At 35.9% G+C, this 22,418-nt stretch overlaps 2 pseudogenes; both read right to left on the bottom strand.

Annotated features, from left to right (window-relative positions):
- Positions 1 to 6,791: 6,791 nt before the first annotated feature.
- LOC100407864 (periphilin-1 pseudogene) lies at positions 6,792 to 8,137 on the bottom strand (annotated as a pseudogene).
- A 501-nt stretch (positions 8,138 to 8,638) lies between these two features.
- Positions 8,639 to 9,637, bottom strand: LOC100407507 (nucleosome assembly protein 1-like 1 pseudogene; annotated as a pseudogene).
- Between the last annotated feature and the right edge of the window lie 12,781 nt (positions 9,638 to 22,418).

Below are 22,418 nucleotides of genomic sequence, written 5' to 3'. Positions count from 1 at the left end.
ACACAGAAAGAAAGGTACATTTTCATTGAGAATACAGACCTTGGACTCAGAGATACCCTCTGTGGTTAAGGTCTTTCTTCCTAACCAAGAGTAAACATCTTGACAACAGAGGTTATTGCCTTTTAACATATTGCTTTGTATCTCCAATGTCCTGTGCATAAGTAGATACCCAGGGCAAATCTTTTGCCCCTCTTCAGTCTCACTCAGGATGGTCCCAATCCTTATTTAGACATTTATTTCACAAAAAGTAATGTTTGAAAAAATTTCAGGCTCATTGTAGATACAGAAGATATTCTGTTGTTTCTAGGACAATGCCCATAGTGGTTCATAATACTTCATAAAAGAGATGTTATAACACATCTTTGGTATCTTGAATGGCTTCCCATGACTATGCCTTTGTATACACCTTTTCCCCTTTCACCCCCAAATTTTCTTTTATCTAAAACTTTCCTAGATTTTTCAATATTGAAGTATTATTTCAATTATATGAATGCACAATACCATGCCACATATAAGACTTTCTAGTTCACTAACTTCTATTGATTTTTTTTTTCTGTGAGCTCATGCTATCTCCCCAGTCAAGAGCAAACACCTTAGTGGTAGAGATTACAGCTTTTAACATATGGCTTAGCATCCCCAATGTCTTGTATGCAAGTAAATACTTAGCAAACACTTGTCAGTGAAATCAGTAAACATGTATCCTACATTTCTCCTCATTTTTTCTTATGCTTGAATAAAAACACTGGTTAAAAAAAACTTTAATTTAAAAAAAAAAACTTTAATTTTGCATAATCGCAAAGATTATTATAATAAGGGCATGACTCATAGTGGAAACATCTAAACAGACTAAAGTTTTGACATGAGAATTAAATATATTAAAGGCTAATTTTTGCTATTGTACTCTGTACTTTTAGGATACTTTTATTTGAGTAGAAAATGTAATTTTTAAAAATGGGCAGCAAAATACATTCAGAGCCATCATTTACTATCTGTAGGCAGGTTCTCAACCATCAAAGCTTCACTCTTCCACAGCATTAAAAAGCATGAAGCACAGCACAGCCCTACAGCAGTGATCCACCCTAGAGACTGTTGACTGACAGGATGTATTAAACAGACTCCCTAAAATGCCTCCAAAGCTATCAATTTTTAAAAAAATAAATAATAACAATGAAACATACACTCTCAATCACTCAGAATTCTTCATAAAATCTTTTATTTATAATTTACTTCATAGCATAAAATGTTTAACTCTAATTCAACTTGTATTCTTATTTATGAACACATCTATATAAACACATTCTATTTTTTTAATGGTTTCAACTTTTGTTTTATATTCGGGGGTATGTATGCAGACTTGTTAACTGAGTATATTGTGTGATGCTAAGTTGAGGTATAGCTGATCCTGTCACTCAAGTACTGAGCATAGTACCCAGTAGTTTTTCATTCCTGTCCTCCTTCCTTCTTCCCCCATCTAGTAGGCCCCAGTGACTACCTGAACCTATTTTAGATATTGACTACAAATAAATGGTTGTAAAATATCTTTAGAATATCCAATATGTAACCGACTGTCTTGTGGGTATATTTTAGCTAAATGTCATCATACTTTATGTATTTGAATATTAATACTTTCAAAGAGGGAAAGTATTCTAACATTTACTAGGGACTTACTAGTCTCTATTGTCTTACATTTGGATTGATTTGACAACAACCTGTCTCATCCAGAGTTTTGACTCCAAAATCATACCTAGGATGCAGACAGATACTGGAAAATCAGATGTCCTGGATGTTAGTCCTGTCTCTAGCTACCTGTGTGAATTTCAGCAAATCGTGTCCACTGAGAAACAAGAGGTTGAGCTAGTTGCTGACATTACTCTTTTTTTTTTTTTTAATTTTTTATTGGATTATAGGTTTTGGGGTACATGAGCAGAGCATGCAAAACAATTGCGTAGGTACACACATGGCAGTGTGCTTTGCTTTTCTTCTCCCCTTCACCCACATTTGGCATTTCTCCCCAGGCTATCCCTCCCCACCTCCCCCTCCCACTGGCCCTCCCCTTTTCCCCCCAATAGACCCCACTGTTTAGTACTCCCCTTTCTGTGTCCATGTGTTCTCATTTTTCATCACCCACCTATGAGTGAGAATATGCGGTGTTTCATTTTCTGTTCTTGTGTCAGTTTGCTGAGGATGATGTTCTCCAGATTCATCCATGTCCCTACAAACGACACGAACTCATCATTTCTGATTGCTGCATAATATTCCATGGTGTATATGTGCCACATTTTTCCAATCCAGTCTATTATCAATGGGCATTTGGGTTGATTCCAGGTCTTTGCTATTGTAAACAGTGCTGCAATGAACATTCGTGTACATGTGTCCTTATAGTAGAACGATTTATAGTCTTTTGGATTTACAGGAAAAAGACATTACTCTTAAGAGCGCATGCCCCTACAATTAGGTTGGGGCAAAAGTAGTTGAGGTTTTTGCCACCAACTGAATACATCCCTTATATTTTATTTGTGATACTTAGAATTTATTATAAACATTTTTAAACTATAGGAATTGGTCTTTCTACAACAATTCAGCATCATTCAAATTGCATGTTTACGTCTCTAATAAGTGTATTCTTACTAAAAAGCAGTTGTTGGCATGTCTCCCAATTTGAAGTCATTCGTGAGATTTTAGTTTTACTTTATCACCCATTTATTTATCATTTAACAGAATTTCCTTTTATGATAATTTCCACTAATAGAAATTCCTTTTCCTTTGATAATAATATTTTTGATTTAACAGAATTTCCTTTTCTTAGAGAAAAAAGAAGAAAATAATGTGTCATGTTTTAATATTATGGAATAATTTCTTCATTAAAATAGCAGTACTGTTCTAACTATGGCAGTATAATTTTATGGCATAATTTTTATTTTTTTTAACCACAGAAAGTCTTTAAATGAGAAGAAACATATTGGAATTACATTTCAGTAATGTCTCAAAGAGTCAGACATAGGGTCCTGGTAGCATGTTTAGCACCAGGGTCTGTGGATAGCTGATGCTCCTACTGGTGCTCAGTGAATGCCAAGTTATTATATTATTATAATTAATAAAGTGCCTTGTTGGAAGGTGGGAGATGAATCATTGGGAAAGACAGGCCCAGGAAGCATCTCAAAAGAATCTTACTTGATATACTTTTCTATATGCTTTATTAAGCATTTTTATTTTTTAAAAAAATTCTACTGTAATTTCAAGTATGAAATTACTTGATAATTCTAATTACTAACTACTTGATACAAGAAATGTACCTAAAATTTTAGCATTAAAGTTTATTTTATGTCCTTCTTATTTATTTATTTTATTATTATTATTTTTTGAGACGGAGTTTTGCTCTTGTTACCCAGGCTGCAATGCCATGGTTCGATCACGGCTCATCGCAACCTCCGCCTCCTGGGTTCAGGAAATTCTCCTGCCTCAGCCTCCTGAGTAGCTGGGATTACAGGCACGCGCCACCATACCCAGCTAATTTTTAGTATTTTTAGTAGAGACAGGGTTTTACCATGTTGACCAGGATGGTCTCGATCTCTTGACCTCGTGATCCACCTGTTTCGGCCTCCCAAAGTGCTGGGATTACAGGCGTGATCCACCGCACCCGACGCTATGTCCTTTTTAAAATTTTATTTTACTTTAAGTTCCAGGATGTATGGGCAGATCTTGCAGGATTGTTACATAGGTATACACATGCATGGTGGTTTGCTGCCTCCATCTCCCCGTCACCTACATTAGATATTTCTCCTAATGTTATCCCTCTTCAATCTCCCTAACCCCTGCTACCCCTCCTCAGCCCCTTACCCCCCAACATTATCCCTCTTCAATCTCCCTACCCCCTGCTATCCCTCCCCTAGCCCCCCACCCCCAACAGACCCCAGTATGTGATGTTCTCATCCCTGTGTCCATGTGTTCTCATTGATCAACACCCACTTATGAGTGAGAACTTGCAGTGTTCTGTTTTCTGTTCTTGTGTCAGTTTGCTAGGAATGATGGATCCAGATCCATCCATGTCCCTACAAAGGACATGAACTCATCCTTTTTGATGGCTACATAGTGTTCCATGGTGTATATGTGCCACATTTTCTTTATACGGTCTATCATTGATGGGCATTCGGGTTGGTTCCAAGTCTTTGATATTGTAAACAGTGCTGCAATGCACACACATGTGCATGTGTCTTTATAATAGAATGATTTATAATCCTTTGGGTATACACCCAGTAATGAAATTGCTGGGTCAAATGGGATTTCTATTTCTAGATCCTTGAGGAATCGCCATACTGTCTTCCACAATGGTTGAACTAACTAACACTCCCACCAACAATATAAAAGTGTTCCTATTTCTCCACAGCCTCAGCAGTATCTGTTATCTTCAGATTTTTTATTGATCAACATTCTTGCTGGAGTGAGATGGTATCTCAATGTGGTTTTGCCTTGCATTTCTCTAATGACCAATGTTGAGCATTTTTCATGTTTGTTGGCAGCATAAATATCTTCTGAAAAGTGTCTGTTCATATTCTTTGTCCACTTTTTGACAGGATTTTTTTTCTTCTATTTTTTTTTTCACTTCTTTGTAAATTCTGGATATTAGCCCTTTGTCAGATTGGTAGCTTGCAAATATTTTTTCCCATTCTCTTGATTGCCGGCTCACTTTAATGATTGTTTCTTTTTTTCTAATTTTTTATTGCATTTTAGGTTTTGGGGTACATGTGCAGAACATGCAAGACAGTTGCATAGGTACACACATGGCAGTGTGTTTTACTTCTTTTCTCCCCTTCACCCACATTTGGCATTTCTCCCCAGGCTATCCCTCCCCAGCTCCCCCTCCCTCTGGCCCTCCCCTTTTCCCCCAATAGACCCCAGTGTTTAGTACTCCCCTCCCTGTGTCCATGTGTTCTCATTTTTCATCACCCACCTATGAGTGAGAATATGCGGTATTTCATTTTCTGTTCTTGTGTCAGTTTGCTGAGAATGATGTTCTCCAGATTCATCCATGTCCCTACAAACAACACAAACTCATCATTTCTGATTGCTGCATAATATCCTCAAGGCCTTAGAAATAGAAATTCCATTTGACCCAGCAATCCCATTACTGGGTATATATCCAAAGGACTATAAATCGTTCTACTATAAGGACACATGCACACGAATGTTCATTGCAGCACTGTTTACAATAGCAAAGACCTGGAATCAACCCAAATGCCCACTGATGATAGACTGGATTGGGAAAATGTGGCACATATACACCATGGAATGATTGTTTCTTTTGATGTGCAGAAGCTCTTAACTTTAATTAGATCCCTTTTGTCTATTTTTTTTTTTGCCATTGTTTTTGATGTTTTAGTCATGAAGTCTTTGCTTATGCCTATATCCTGAATGGTATTGCCTAGGTTTTCTTCTAAGGTTTTTATGTTGTTCGGTCTTATGTTTAAATCTTTAATTTATCTGGAGTTATTTTTTGTATAAGGTGTAAGGAAGGGGTCCAGTTTCAGCTTTCTGCCCATGGCTAGCCAGTTTTCCCAACACCATTTATTAAACAGGGAATCCTTTCCCCATTGCTTCTTTTTGTCAGATTTATAAAAGATCAGATGATTACAGTTGTGTGGCGTTTCTTCTGAAGCTTCTGTTCTGTTCTATTGTCTATATCTCTGTTTTGGTACCAGTTACCATGCTGTTTTGATTACTGTACCCTTGTAGTATAGCATGATGTCTCCAGCTTTGTTCTTTTTGCTTAGGATTGTCTTGGCTACGCAGGCTCTTTTTTGGTTCCATATGAAGTTTAAGCTGTTTTTTTCCAGTTCTGTGAAGAAGGTCAATGGTAACTTGATGGGTATAGCACTGAATCTGTAAATTGCTTTGGGAAGTATGGCCATTTTCATGATACTGATTCTCCCTAACCATGAGCATGGAATGTTTTTCCATCTGTTTGTGTTCTCTCTTATTTCATTGAGCAGTGGTTTGTAGTTCTCCTTGAAGAGGTCCTTTACATCCTTTGTTAGTTGTATTCCTAGATATTTTATTCTCTTTGTAGCAATTGTGAATGGGAGTTTGCTCATGATTTGGCTCTCTGTTATTGGTGTATAGGAATGCTTGTGAGTTTTGCACATTGATTTTGTATCCTGAGACTTTGCTGAAATTGCTTATTAGCTTAAGGAGATTTTGGGCTGAGATAATGGGGTCTTCTAAATATACAGTCATATCATCTGCAAAGAGAGACAATTTAACTTCCTCTTTTCCTAATTGAATACCCTTTATTTATTTTCTTGTCTGATTTCTCTGGCCAGAATACTACGTTGTATTCTCTTTCCAATACTATGTTGAATAGGAATGGTGAGAGAGGGCACCCTTGTCTAGTGCCAGTTTTCAAAGGGAAAGCTTCTGATTTTTGCCCATTCAGTATAATATTGACTGTGGGTTTGTCATAAATAGCTCTTATTATTTTGAGATACATTCTATCAATACCTAGTTTATTAAGAGTTTTTACCCTAGTTTTTACTTTGACTCCCACACAATAATAGCAGGAGACTTCAACATCAACATTAGATAGATCAACAAGACAAAAGATTAATAAGGATATCCAGGACTTGAACTCAGATCTGGAACAAGTAAACTTCCTCTTTAAAGACACAAAATATACACTCTTTTTTATAAAGATACCAAAGTATTCAGTTTATTAGAATAGTATACTTTAACACATGACAAGTTACAAAGCCTAAGAAAAAGCAAGCAAATAAATAAAATCACAACTCAGAATTCTAATATTTTCACGTGGTATCATGTGTTGGCAGGGCACAGTGGCTCATGCCTGTAATCTCAACACTTTCGGAGGCCAAGGCAGGAGGATCACTTGAGGCCAGGAGTTAGAGACCACCAGCCTGGCCAATATGGTGAAACCCTGTCTCTACAAAAAAATACAAAAGTTCTAATTAATTTTATAGAGTATTAAATTAATACTCTAATTTTAAGCAGAGTATTTTAGATTTTTACTTAATATTAAATTGTGGTCAACTATCATAATGTAATTCTCTGCATCACAAAAAAATCCATGTATTAAGAATTTACACAATCCAGGAAAAAAAATTTTAGAAACCTTTATTTTTTGCCTGAGCAAAAAAATCTAGAAAGGCTCTCCAAAATCTTGAGCGGAAATATCATATTCTGCAATGAAATCCTTGAGTTCTTCAACACACCGCTCACCTATTTCATGTAAATTCTGCCTCAATGCAAACTGTATAGACTTTTCTAATGAAGGATCTTTTTCAATCAGCATTTTCACCACCATCCCGAAAGTTTCACAGTCTTGTTGGTAAACCTGTTCAATCTCTTTGTTTTTGATGCTATTGCTTTAGAGCGACTGGTTAGCTGACTATTTTCAAATAATTCTATGGCATCTGCTGTGTTTGACTTAGGTTCCTCTGTCTGGTCAGTAAATAATGGTGCTGTGGATCCTGCCTCATACTCAGAAATTTCAGGCAAATTACTTTCATCTGCTTTCTCTAGCTTTTCAGCAGCCCACTTGCTTGCAGCCTCAGCAAGTTCCTTTTCAGTTAGCCTACTGGGTTTGCCTAACACCTTTGATGAAGAAGCCACTGAAGCACTTGAGGGTGAAGTATCTCTTGATGTTTTCAAAGACTGGGCAGGGCTCTCTTTGTTCCCATGTTGAGACTGATGGAAAGGTATGATTTGCTCCTTTCTGGAGAGAAGCTTCTGCTACTGACAATGGAGTCAGATCTGCTGTGTGGAGAATCCTTTTGGCCACCATGTGATTCTTGGAAAAAAGCATTGTCTCTTTTATGAGGAGACCGTTCTCTTGCAAAATGGGAAGAGTAGAAACTTTTTCTTCTAAAGCCATCTCTCATGTCCCTGTATTCAGGTTGCCTGCTTGCAGAATGATCATCTCTTGTCCATCTATAACCAGATTCATCACTGGGATGACTTCGAGGAGATGCTCATTCTCTCGGAAGTCTTTCATATTCATATCGTTCCTCAGACCACATTTCATCTCTTCTGTAAGCCATTGAGTCCTTTTAGGAATCAAATTTAACGTTTTCAACAATTTCCGACTCAGGCCCTCCAGAAGACCCCATAAACGTAGTCGCCCGCCTGACAAAATATACACTCTTATCAGTACCACATCACACCTACTCACAGGTTTAAATGAAATATTGGTTGGCCATTATTAAGCACAATTAATGGCATAAAAGAGGTTTTCAATACCCATTTTTAGAATAAAACAACACTCCCATTCTCTCTCCCTTTCCCTCTTCCTCTCCTTCATTCCTTTTTTCTTTTTTCTTTCAAAAAAACAAAAAACAAAGTAATGAAAGGCACAGTTAATCCAAGCAGACTTAACCCTATTCAATAACCAGCTGAAAATATACTTTGTTCTTCAAGGAAAAAAGTATGAAAAAAAAGTGTTTCATTTAATGGTTGTTAATTAATAGATGTGTAGATGTACTCCAAGAGCTACATAAAAATATTCCAGAGGAACCAAATTATGTAGCAGTGAATGAACATGAATGAAGAACTTGTGCATTCAACATATCTGGCAGAAAAACTAGTTGAAATGTTGGGTACAACAAATTGGTCTTTAAAATATCAGTTTTCTGCCCTTAAAAAAATTACCTAGTCTACCAAGAAAATACAAAAACATAAGGCTGATTTGTGTTTAGGCTATTACAGTGCAGGTTATCCTCAAGGCCATATACATTTTGCTTCACCGTTGCTTGCTCTCTGCTGGGTTTTGATCCTTCTTTGGGTCATTGTCTGGATCATTTTCCTCATCTCCTTCCTCATCTCCTTCCTTATCCACTTCATCATAATCATTATCATCATCTTCAGTAGCTTCTCCAGTAAAGTATAACGCTGATCTTGGGATTATATGCTCACATAAAAAGTGATCAATTTCAAGGTCTGTAGCAAGAATAGCCTCAGCAGCATCATCCAGATCTCTATTCTCAGGAACTTCAGGAAGGGCAGAAAAATTAAAGAAAGAGTCATTGGAAACTGTTTTAGTCACAGTCTGAACTGCCCCACATCCCTTGTGTTTCTGCTTCTTCATAATGGTTTTCAAAGTGACATTCTTTTCTTTTCTTTTTTAAAATCTATCTGGCACCCTGTACAACCCATAATTTCTGGTCCATCAATAGAAAAGGGATCAGAATTATCTGGTTCTGACCTCATCCTATATGTCTTTGACAGCACTTCATTTGTAAAATATTCACTGGGCTCAAAGTGGAATTCTTAGACAAAACTCATAGGCTGGCCAGCATCTGAGAACTTCATTTTAATATCTTTCAAATGCTTCAGAATAGATTCATCATGTTCCTGAGCCATATCACTGAGCAAGTCAACATTCTTAAAAACAGTTGACCAAAATTCAGGAATTCCTTTGGTGTCTTCTTTTTCTTCATCCTTTTCACATCTTCAATCTTGACCTTTTCTTTCAACTGCTCCAAAAGCTCATCTTCTTCATCTGGTTTCCATTCACATTCTTCTTCATAGGTTCATAAACTAAATTAATAATCTCAAAAAAAAGAGTTTTTACCATAAAGGACTGTTGAATTTTGTTGAAGGCTTTCTCTGCATCTGTTGAGATAATCATGTGGTTTTTGTATTTGGTTCTGTTTATGTGATGGATTACATTTATAGATTTGTGTTTGCTGAAACAGCCTTACATCCCGGTGATGAAGCTGACTTGATCATGATGCATAAGCTTTTTGATGTGCTGTTGCAATTGTTTTGCCAGTATTTTATTGACTATTTTTGTACTGATGCTTATTACTGATATTGGTCTGAAATTTTCTGTTTTACTTGTGTCTGCCAGGTTTTGATATCAGGATGATATTGGCCTCATAAAATGAGTTAAGGAGGATTCCCTCTTTTTGTATTGTTTGGAATAGTTTCAGAAGAAGTGGTACCAGCTCCTCTTTGTATGTCTGGTAGAAATCAGCTGTGAACGCATCTGGACCTGGACTTTTCTTTGTTGGTAGGTTATTAATTGCTGCCTCAACATCAGACCTTATTATTTGTCTGTTCAGGGATTCAACTTCTTTCTGGTTTAGTCTTGGGATGGTGTAGGTGTCCAGGAATTTATCCATTTCTTCTAGATTTACTGGTTTATGTGCATAAAGTTGTTTGTAATAATCTCTGATGATAGTTGTATTTCTGTGGAATCGGTGGTGATATCCCCTTTATCATTTTTATTGCATCTATTTGATTCTTTTCTTTTTTATTAATCTGGCTAGTAATATGTCTATCTTATTGATCTTTTCAAAAAAAAACAGCTCCTGGATTTATTGATATTTTGAAGGGGTTTTTGTGTTCCTATCTCCTTCATTTCTGCTCTGATCTTAGTTATTTCTTGTATTCTGCTAGCTTTTGAATGTTTGATCTTGCTCCTCTAGCTCGTTAAATAGTGATGATAGGGTGTCAGTTTTAGATCTTTCCTCATTTCTCATGTGGGCATTTAGTGCTATAAATCTAGTGCTTAACTGAAATCGAAGCAGTGGTTCCCAAACCTCAATTCTTGACTTCTGGGCACCCTCAAGCCCAACACCATATGTAAGATGCCAAGGCTTGAGGCCTGCAACCTCTGAAGTAATGGCCTGGGCTCTACATTGGCCTCTTTTAGCCATGGCTGGGATGCAGTACACCAAGTCCTGAGACTGTGCAAAGCAGCAAGACCCTGGGGCTGGCCCATGAAATCATATTTCACTCTTAGGTCTCTGGCTTGTGATGGGAGGGACTGCTGTGAAGACCTCTCACATGCCCTCAGGACATTTTCCTCATTGTCTTGATGATTAACATTTCTTCAGCAAGTTTGAACTTCTCAGAAAATGAGTTTTTTTTTTTCTATCACATTATCAGGCTGCAAATTTTCCAAACTTTTATGCTTTGCTTCCCTTTTAAACATAAGCTCCGATTCCAAACCATATCTTTTTGAATATGTAAACCTGAATCTTTTCACAGCACCCAAGTCACCTCTTGAATGCTTTGCTGTTCAGAAACTTCTTCCACCAGATACCCTAAATTTCTCCCTCAAGTTCAAAGTTTCACAGATCTCTAGGGCAAGGGCAAAATGCCACCAGTCTCTTTGCTAAAACATAGCAAGAGTCATTGCTCCAGTTCCCAGCAAGTTCTTTATCTCCATCTGAGACCACCTCAGCCTGGACTTTATTGTCCATATCACTATCAACATTTCAGTCAAAGCCATTCAGATATAAATATAGATGATATACCTATTGATATAGTAAAAACAACTGGAGGCACAGCCACTAAATTATTAACAGTTTTTATCTGTAGGTAATGAATAACTATAAATTTCATTACTTTTATTTGTTCTTTTCTGTTATTCAATGCATTTTCTTTCAAATTTCTAAGATAAGAAATTATAAAGTTGTAAAGAAAAAAATTTGTAATGGAAAGATAAAAGAAAAGTTCTGAACACTTGTAAATCAAACAACACACTACTAAATAATCTACAGATCAAAGATGAAGTCTTTGGAGAAATTAGAAAATATCTTAAACTGAACAATAAATTTCAACCTGTTCAAGTTTGTGAAATAACAATAAAGCATCAAATAATTATATTAGAAAAGAGAAAGGTAATCAGTAACCTAAGTTTCATGTTAAGGAAAAAGGAGCAAAACAAACCCAAGGCAAGCAGAAAAAATGGGAAACAATAAATATAACAGATATCAATAAAATTGAGAACAAAATACAATAGAGAATATTAGTGGACCCAAAATCTGGCTCTTTGAAAAGACAAAGTTGAAAAACCTTTAGCAAGATGTACAAAGAAAAAAAATGCATGAATTAATATTTTTTATATTATGTTATTATTATTTTTTAGAGACATAGTCTCACTCTATTGCATTAGGCTGGAGTACACTGGCACAGTCACCTCGCTGCAGCATTGAACTTCTGGGTTCAAGCGATCCTCCCACGTGAATAATATTTAAATATAGTATGTCCATTAAGGAAATAATGAAAATTCCTGTTTCTCACAGGTTTGAATTTTAAAACCCACAGATAACCTTGTTTAAGAAAAAAAAGTATTTGAAAATCTTTTCTTGGGTTTTCAGTGTTCACCCACAGGAAAAAAGCCATTGTCCTGATATTCACGTATAATTCATCCTTCTTGTTTCCAAGTTATATGCTTCCTGAGACCCAGGGGAACAAAACTGGGCAAACAGTAGATCATTTCTGTAAGGAGCCTCAGAACCTGAATGAAAAAGTCTAGATTACAGGCCAGTGCCACCCATTAAGGTTTAGGTGGATTGTGCCCCGCACAAGGCACTAATCAAAGAGCAGTGGATAGGAGATGAAATCCAGAACAAGTTCACTCAAATTTCCATGGGCTCTGTGCACCGTGAGGGGGCAGAAACTTTTACCCAATTCTCACACGAGTACTACCTAGTCACCAAGCCAATGAGGACGTTTCTTTCTGTTAGATTGTTGCAAAAGTAATTGCAGTTTTGCCATTCAAACCACAATTACTTTTGCACCAAACTAATACTTCCACTTTGTTGAGTGGCTTTTTCACAAAATAGTTGTTTAGTGGCTTTATCATTAAACAGTGTTGGATTTTTCAAGTGGTCTTTTTTTCCACTTTCATTGAAATGATCATGTGAGTTTCATCTTTTATTTCACTGATTTAGTGCATTGTATTAGTTGATCTTTGTATGTTGAACCAACATTGCATTTATAGAATAAGTCTAGCTTATTCATGACATATATTTTTATAAATGCAGAATTAGGTTTGCTAGTATTTATGACTCTTTTTACATTAATGTTTTTAAGATAAGTTTTTTTCAGAGTTGTCTTTTCCCGTGATGTCTTTGTCTGGTTTTGATATCAGAGTAATAATGGCCTCATAGAGTAGTTGGGAAGTGTTTGCCCTCTCCTGTTCTTTGGAAGAGTTTGAGAACCATAGGAGTTGATTCTTTTTTATATCTGGTAGAAATCACCAGTGAAGCAATCTAGACCTGGTCTTTGTGAGAAGTTTTTTGTTTTTTTAATTCTACCTGTTTAATAGTTATAAATCTATTCAGATTTTCTACTTATTCTTGAATCGGTTTCAGTAATTTGTGATTTTCTTTCCCATTATTTCAGAGAATAACCTTTTAGTTTGTTGATTTTCTTTACTATTTTTTCTACATTTTATTTACTTTCACTGTAATCTTTATTATTTCCCTTTTCTGATTTTTATGAGCCTCATTTGCTCTTAAGATGAAAATATTATAGTATTGACTTGAAAACTGTATTATTTTGTAATATAGGTGGCATGGCCTGAAATATCTCTGTAAGCACTGCTTTATACATATCCTATAAGTTTTGGGTTCATTTTTATTCATCTCTAAGTATTTGTTTAATATTCACTGGTTTTTTTTTTGACCCATTGATGATTTGGGACAATGCTGTTTTATTTCCATAGAATTTGGATGGCTCCAGTATATACCTGAAATTCCAGAAGGACATGCACATGTACAGGGCTTGAGCATACCTAGGAAATAACAGAAGGCTATACTCTCACCTCTAGCTGACCTTGAGGCTCTGCACAATCCAGAAGTAAAAGCTGATGCAGAGTTTTAAAGTACCAAAGTGTTAAACACATGCGCAACACACATATGAAGCCCTTAGTAAAGGCTGGGATACTTATTGATTCACGGCATTTAAAAACCTGTGTCTGATCATTAGCTGACCACTAAGTTAAACAAGCAGATACTTCTGTGAATGCTATGACAGTGAATACAGACCTTAGTGAAGCATTCAACGAAAGTCACTACATAAACAAACAGCAACAATAGTAACAAACAGCAGCAACAGTAAACCCTGAGTCGGGGAAATCTCTTTTTTGGGAGTTAGCACATTATAATATTTAAAATCTCAAGTTCTCCACAAAAAAGTTATGACATGTAAAGAAAAAGGAAGTATTGCTCACATGTGGATAGGAAAAAGCAGTCAGTAGAAACTGCCCAGGTGTTGGACTTACTAGGTAAAGACTTTAACTCTGCTATTATAACTATAACAAAAATTAAAGGATATCATGTCTGAAGAATTAAAGGAAGAATAAATATTATGTATTACCAACAAACAATATAAGTAACAGTATGGAAATTATAGAAAATAACCAAATGAAAATTCTGGAGTTGAAAAGTATAACTGAAATAAAAAATTTGCTAGCAAGGTCCAATAGAAGATTTGAACTGCCATATGAATCAGTGAAACTTAAGGTAAGTCCATTGTTTTTCATTGTTTAAAACTATTCCCATTTTTTCTTTTTAATTTTTGTTTTTGTATTATTTTGTGGTTGTTTGTTTTTTTGTTCAGCCTCTTGCTAACCCTAATGGGCTCTAAGTAAGGTCAAGTGAAGACATGTAAATATAATGCGGTACTGTATTTTAGAGGGTCTCTCCAGGATGCTGCTGGATAGGTCAACTAGTGACAATTCTTTGGGGTTTTGGGGATGTTCCAAAGCCATCTTATCCCTTTTCATGGCTGCCAATCTGATCATTTTTTTACAGCTACTGTGTTTGCAAACCTCTTCAATTCCAAACCTATTAAAGAGATGAGGAGAGAGAGATGGGAACTGAGCAAGTTAAAATGCCAAGAAACTCACTATTCTTACAGAAATTCAACTAGTTTAAAATAAAAAATGCTCCTTGAATTGTTATAAGCCTTTCATTAATTACCAGAGTTCTGAAACGTTGATTTTGACAAGTTTTACTATGATATGGAGGAATCAGACTTTCAAAAATCCTTACCATTCCAGAAGTGCTTCTCTTCAAGTTTAGTATTTTTGATAGAATGATTGGGAAGTATTCTTCCCAAAGAAAAGTCTCTCAATAAAGATTCAAATCCCCAAAACAGGATTCTGGAAATGGCAAAAAATAAAATAAAATGAGATACAAAATAGAAAGCAGTCATGGGATTGAAGCCAATTCAGAGGAAAGCAGTGCCAAGAGATGAAGGAAGGTCAAGAGACGAGGGCTGAAAGACATTGTTCAAGGACTAAATTTATTCTTATCTGAAGCCAGGATGCTACTGAACTTTTAATTTTTATAATCACAAAATTTCACTTTTCCTGAGCCAATTCGAGTCACTTTCTTTACCAGAAAACAAGAGTTTCAATGGATATATTATATTTTATAGTGTCTCCTAAGAACACAGGTGAATTAAAATCAAATCAATTCAGGAATAGTCTATCATCTGAGATATCTGATGGCTCTCATATCTTTACTTGGATTTGACAGAATGGATATCAATTTGGGAAAACACTCTTTGAAGACTGAAGTTAAAGTCATGGTAATAGATAAGATAGTTAAGGAAAAAATGTAGAGAAAGAAAAGCAAAAGTAAAACACAACCTTGAGAAATGCCTACTCTATGTTTTAGAATAAAGGAGAGAACCAAAAGATAATAGAGAAAGAATAAGAAAATAAGGAAAACAAAAGTTGGGGAGAGTTTCAATGTAAGCAACAATATTAAATTTTAATTTTGGTCAGATTAATGGCCAGGAAAGAAGCATTTCACTTTGTAGAAAAAGGGCACAGTAACTTCTGCTAGAGTACTTTCAGTAAAAGAAGAAAAGCTACTTTGGGGGAAGGAAAATATAAACCTTGAGAATTTCACTCAATAAAGAATGATAACAGAGCCCAAAGCAGCATGTTTACCTCTCAATGACTATTTGACTTTTGGATCACATTGTTCCCCCAGCATATCAGAGTAAAGGAAATTAACTGAAATAATGTACAGGACAATGCAATGTCTACTAATAAGCTAGCCATTTTATCTACTTCAGCAAAAATTCAAAATTGGGACCATAAGCAGAATAAAAGAAAACGGTCTGGCCTCCAAGCATAATAACACCTTTAACATAGTTTACAGAAAGAAAAACTCATTTAGTTTTATTTAATGTTACTCTGATCAGCATCACCCAAGATATAAGTGAATGACTTTGAAGTTTGAAGGAAAAATGGAAATATCAATATGAAAGAGAGAATGACAAACATGTGATAAATTAGGTCATAAACCCCAGTACTCATGAATTAGAAGGAACAAAGGAATGTGGTCTCGCAAACTGAGAGGTGGTGAGGCATGGACAGCAGATGTAAGCTGGATATCATTTCACCTCCCTTTGCAGCTTCAGAGGAAACGCAGAGATATGGAAGGATTGGTATGTCATGTGACTAAACATCTCCCTAAATGCCAATGGTTAAGAGCAGAAAAATCCCCATGATGCTTTGGAATAAGAAAAAAAGCACATTAATAGCAGATTTTACTTCAGAGGATACATATTAATTCTGAGAGATTGTATAAGAAAAAGAAGACTTGATAGGAACCAACATTGGTTTTGTGAGTTGAAAATTACCCGGAAGACAAGGTAATAGAAAAGCTTTGTAAATCAGAACTAGAATTCTTCTGCTCTTCAAATTATAGGTCACGGAAATATTTGATTTAACCAGTCTCTAATGGTTAAATCAAATATTTAAGGACAGCCAGCCTGTCAGGCTGAAGACTACTTACATGAGTTTCTTACAAAGCAAAATAATAACCTTGTTAAAATTAAAAAGGTTTAAAATATATTTCCTTTTGATAAGATTAAGAAAGTCCTAATATTTAGAAAAAGGAAATTAATATTAATTTTCTAAGAAGACTGACTTGCTTTAAATATATTTAAATAACAAAAGAACTACTTTTATCTTTAAGAATTTAAGTCTAGGTGTGTGGTGTGTGAAAAAGTTGTTTTTTAATATTTGCAAGCATTTGATAAATTTTAAAAGATTGTTATTCCATGCTCTTTATTAATGTCCTTAAAGAATACTAGCAGAAGGAGGAAGGAAGGAAGGAAGGAAGGAAGGAAGGAAGGAAGGAAGGAAGGAAGGAAGGAGGGAAAGAGAAAGAAAGGAAAAAAAGGAAAGAAAAATAAACAGAGTGCTTACTGACTTCACAAAATCTAAATTCATTGCCTGTTTTATACATCATTATCATTTCCTTTTACGAACTCAAGAAATCTTTGTTATTTATACTGTATGTGTACAGTGAAATAAACAGATACTAGAAAATTGTGTGTACTATAAAGGTTAAAGATGTCAAAGCTACTTAATCAGGTTTTCTCACTTCTACTTTGTCTGCCTGAGTTCGCTGGCAATAAAAGAATAGACAAGACAAATACTTAAACATTGAATTGAGAATAACCGATGTGAATAATGCTTTTATCTCAAGGCATCTATTACCTGCTTGCCAGTACTTTTGATATTAGCAAAGGCATTTTGTTTTATTTTGTCTTCCAAGTCTACCTATCTGAGTAATCAACGGCAATTCTGTTTTTCAATTGGGGAACATTGGTCCCTACGAGGACAAATCTTTCAGGGTATCAGAGTATAACTTAGTTACCTAGAAATGACTTATAAATTATAGTTCTTAGACCCTATAGCACTGCTTGTCTTAGCCCACCTATGTTGCTATAACGGAATACCTGAGACTGAGTAATCTATAAAGAAAAATGATTTATTTGGCTCTCAGTTCTGCAGGCTATACTGGAAGCATGGCATAAACATCTGCTTTTGATTACAGCCTCAAGAAGCTTCCATTTATGGCAGAAGGTGAAGGGAAGCCAACATGTGCAGCTCACACAGTGAGAGAGTAAACGAGAGGGCTTGCAGGTGTCAGGCTCTTTTTAAGAAGCAGCTCTCATGGGAGTTAATAGAATGAGAAAGAACTCACTCACTACTCTGAGAATGGTACCAAGCTATTCATGAGATGTTTGCATTCATGACCCAAACATCTCTTCACCAGCTCCCACTTCCAACATTAAAGACCAAATTTCAACATGAAACTTGGAGAGCCAAACAAACCATATCCAAACCTTAGCAATGCATGTCTTGATTTTTTTAGAGAATCCCTAAAAACAGAAAAGAGTCAATGTCTGCCCTAACCCCAAAATTTCTTTGATATCTTGTGTATTACAAAAATGCAAGCTAGCTTTATAGTCTGTTCCCACATTTGATTTTGTTCTAATATAATTATTCTGTTTTAAAATATTTTCCTCTGAGTAACATAAACACTCCCAAAAAGCATTCCACTTTTATACTACAGTTTCCAGTGCCCAGGGCTACCTAACTCCAGGATGTAAAGAAAGAAGAATACACACTCCATTTTACAGGTCCCTATAAAATTTAACTTACTTTAAAAAACAATTAAAGGACTATAGTACAATATAGGCAAATATGATACTTAACTGATGCTTTATGGATTTTTCTATAATAAAACTTTTTATTTTGAGACAGAGTTTTGCTCTTGTTGCCCAAGCTAGAGTGCAATGGCATGATCTCAGTTCACTGCAACCTCCATCTCCTAGGTTCAAGTGTTTCTCCTGCCTCAGCCTCTTGAATAGCTTGGATTGAAGGCACCCCCACCATATCTAGCTAATTTTGTATTTTTAGGAGAGACAGGGTTTCACCATGTTGGCCAGGTTGGTCTTGAACTCCTGACCGCAGGTGATCCAACTGCCTCAGCCTCTCAAGTGCTAGGATTACAGGCGTGAGCCACCGTGCCTGGCTATAAGGAAACATTATTGAAGATCATACCAGGTTAAGAAAAACTCATCTAAGAAAAGCAAGTGGGACACATCCACTTGCTTTTCTTAGATGAGTTTTTCTTAACCTGGTATGATCTTCAATAATGTTTCCTTATAGCCAGGCACGGTGGCTCAATGTTCATTGCAGCACTGTTTACAATAGCAAAGACCTGGAATCAACCCAAATGCCCATTGATGATATACTGGATTGGGAAAATGTGGCACATATACACCATGGAATATTATGCAGCAATCAGAAATGATGAGTTCGTGTCCTTTGTAGGGACATGGATGAATCTGGAGAACATCATTCTCAGCAAACTGACACAAGAACAGAAAATGAAACACCGCATATTCTCACTCATAGGCGGGGGATGAAAAATGAGAACACATGGACACAGAAAGGGGAGTACTAAACACTGGGGTCTATTGGGGGGAAAAGGGGAGGGGCAGCGGGAGGGGGAGCTGGGGAGGGATAGCCTGGGGAGAAATGCCAAATGTGGGTGAAGGGGAGAAAGGAAGCAAAACACACTGCCATGTGTGTACCTACGCAACTGTCTTGCATGTTCTGCTCATGTACCCCAAAACCTAAAATGCAATAAATAATAATAATAATAAAATAAAATTAAAAAAAAAAAGCAAGTGAGTCAGAGAAGGAAGTCAATTCTTTAAATTAAACAATACATGATTTTTTACATGATAAATACTAGTTAAATTATTAGGCTGCCTAAACTAAAGGAGGACAAGCAGGAAGCAGTCAAACATGAAAGTAATGTGCTGCAATCAAATTTGGGTACTAATCTCTTGCAATAAATGTTCATGCAGGGCTCCCTCTGTTGACTCCTCCGCAGTCTACATACATTTCTTAATGAAGGACGTGCAACCTTCCAATATTGAAGATGTGCAAAGATTCATTAGGAGAGGCTTTAAGTTATCCAAGCAGATTTTCTCCCAAATTGATGATTAATGTTATTAATCAACTGAAGGTTCCCTTGTAGATCTACTAAATTGATATATCTAGAAGCAAATATGCATTGTTTTTAACAAGAAAAATCTGCCTAGGAGGTTCCTCCGTGCAGCGTGCAGCAGAATTTTGTTTCTTTTCACTGCAGCATAATATTTCATTGTATGAGGAGGCCATGATTTCTGTTCTGCTGAGGATCACTTGAGTTGCTTCCAGTTTGGGGCTGTTACAAAGAATGCTGCAGTGAACATTCTTGTGAGTGCTAGGGTATTTCATGGTAGGTTTGGAAATAAATTCTGATGGGAATTGAAACTGGTGGAACCTCTTTAAAGGGCAATTTAGCAAGAGCTGTCAAAATTGAAACGACATGTACCCTTCTGTGAATGAATTCTACAGATCTGCCCAAACATGCAAAGTGTCTCATGCACCAGGTTCTTTTTTGCAGCATTTATTTGCAAAAGCTAAGGCTTGGAGATAACCTAAATATCCATCAATAAATATTTATCTGTCAGTAGACTGGAATACCAGGCAGCCAACAGAAGGAATGAGAAAGCTCAGTAACAGGAGGACCTCCAAGTTAAGTAAAAAGTAAGATGAACAGTACATATAGTTTTCCACCATGTAGATTAAAAAGGGAGAGAATATATTTGCTTGTATTTGCATAAGTATCTATGAGTATAGTCAAGAAATAGATAACACAATCTATGTATGGGAGTGGGGGGAAGGAAGATGTTTCCCTGTATGCTCCTTTGTAATCATTGGATTTTAAGTCATATGAATCCATTGTCTACTCAAAAGCTCAATTTATTGTGAAAAGACCAAAAACTACTGAATTGTACACATTAAAAAAGGGAGAGAGAAACACACATATGCCTGGATAATGAAGTTGAGGTATTTATTGTGCATATTTATAATTTATGTTATCAGAAAGAACAATTTTTTAAGTTATTCAAAATTAACTTTTAGTGAACTCTTCTTTCCTTCTTTGGGGTAGTAGTAAATCTTGTGATTAAGGTTCATGTATATAAGTTTTTAAGAAAGAGGCTGACAGCTTAAGCATCCATCAGTGTTTGCCATTGCATTCTCTCAGTTTTCTTTTCCTCTATTTTTTTCTTCTGTTTCTCTACCCTGATTTCCTCCCCTGACACTTTTTATTCATTGCAAATTCTCTCTTCTTCCTTGTCTCCTCCTGCTATTCCAACTGATTTCATTCTCCTGCTTCCTACTTAACCTCCTGGGCCTCAGGGAAAAAGAAGATGTCATTATAAGTTTTCCTATCAGTTCACGAATTCCCCTTAAACAGTTCAGTTTCCTTAACCTTCATATGGAATATTCAATTCTTTTACCTCATCGGTTGCTTGTTTTCTCTTTTCCCTAAAATCTGCAGGACATTGTAGTCCAGCACACACACTGGTTAATGCTAGAGTGGCACACTCAATTCTAGGTACAGCTTGGCTGAGCAGAAACTCACAGAAGCTGACCTCAGTAGTAGAGAGTTACTGTCCAGAGACTAGGACAGAGGAGTGGGGACTGGTTGATAAGGGATTGTCATGTGACATCACCCTGCTATTTTAGTTTCTACTGTTTGCTTGCTTCCTCATTTTAATAGGCAAAAGTAATGAGCCTTTTGTTCTGCAGAATTGCTCTAAAAAGTTCTTCAATAGAAGTCCTTCCGGCAAAGTAACATATGTTAATTCTTCATATTCCAAATTCAACCAGCTATCACTAGAAATGGGGAAAAATGAGACTTTATCTCCTATTAAGTATTCAGTCCCTATTTCCTATCACCTATAGTAATACATAGGAAATCCTGGAGGCCTTTCATAGTAAAAATCCTATACTGAACTAATCATGTTGAGAATAGGAAAAATGAAATCTAAATCTCTTTATTCCCGTGTAATCTTTAATACTGTTTGAGGATTGCATTGTGAGTTAGGTACAGGTGACATTAACATCCTCTAGATTTCTATTTTCATGAACCTCAAGGCTAAATGAAGCCTCATCCTAAATTCCAAACTTCCACACTATACTGAGTTAAAACATCCTAGAAACCTTATTAAGTGCTATCTAAAGGCTCAAGACAGAGCATTTGAATTTCGCTGTCCTTTTCTTTTCTCTCATTTTATTCCACAGTGTTTAGCTAAGACACATGACACTTTAAATCATTATAGACAGTGAAATCTCACAGTTATTTTATTTTAAATTATTTTTCCTACCTTATTCATTTGTAGCCCACGGATTACAATCTTTTTAATGATGGATTGCTATTCTGATTTATGTTTTTGGAACTTTGGACTTAAACAATGTGATTCCACGCATTTTACTTTGTACTCTTTTGACTGCTGTTATGAAGAAGTAATGTACTCAGGAAATCTCCCATTGAAGCTCAGAGCCAATCATTACAGGTGAAAGCATCCAAGGTTTCAAATGATAATGTCAAAAGTGAATTACAGCTTTCAAAATAAATTATTGTTGGGCTACATTGTAAAAGCAGTATATTTTTCAATCAAGGGTTTACAGTCATTTTCAATAACATTTTTATGAAAAATTTTCAAGATATTAACTTTTGAAATATTTTCAGTAATTTCAGAGCTTTTGGATTTTTGCCATCCCTTCTCAAATTTCAGTTGAACTACCTATAAAACCAGTAAAAGCAAGAATAACCTGAGAGCCATACTACTGGTACCTGAATCATGTATATAACCTTTAATTTAATATCCATTGTTTATGGGGTTATTTTCTCTTAAATTTTGATTACTGGATATTAATGTATTAACTCTGTTTTAAAGAGTATAAACTAGATCATCAAGAGATCAATGAAAGGCAACAGAGGAACTAG

The sequence above is a fragment of the Callithrix jacchus genome, chromosome 17, assembly GCF_049354715.1.
Source record: "Callithrix jacchus isolate 240 chromosome 17, calJac240_pri, whole genome shotgun sequence".
NCBI lineage: Eukaryota > Metazoa > Chordata > Mammalia > Primates > Cebidae > Callithrix > Callithrix jacchus.
The sequence above is the reverse complement of the archived record's forward strand: the minus strand, read 5'-3'. Positions and strand labels throughout refer to the sequence as shown.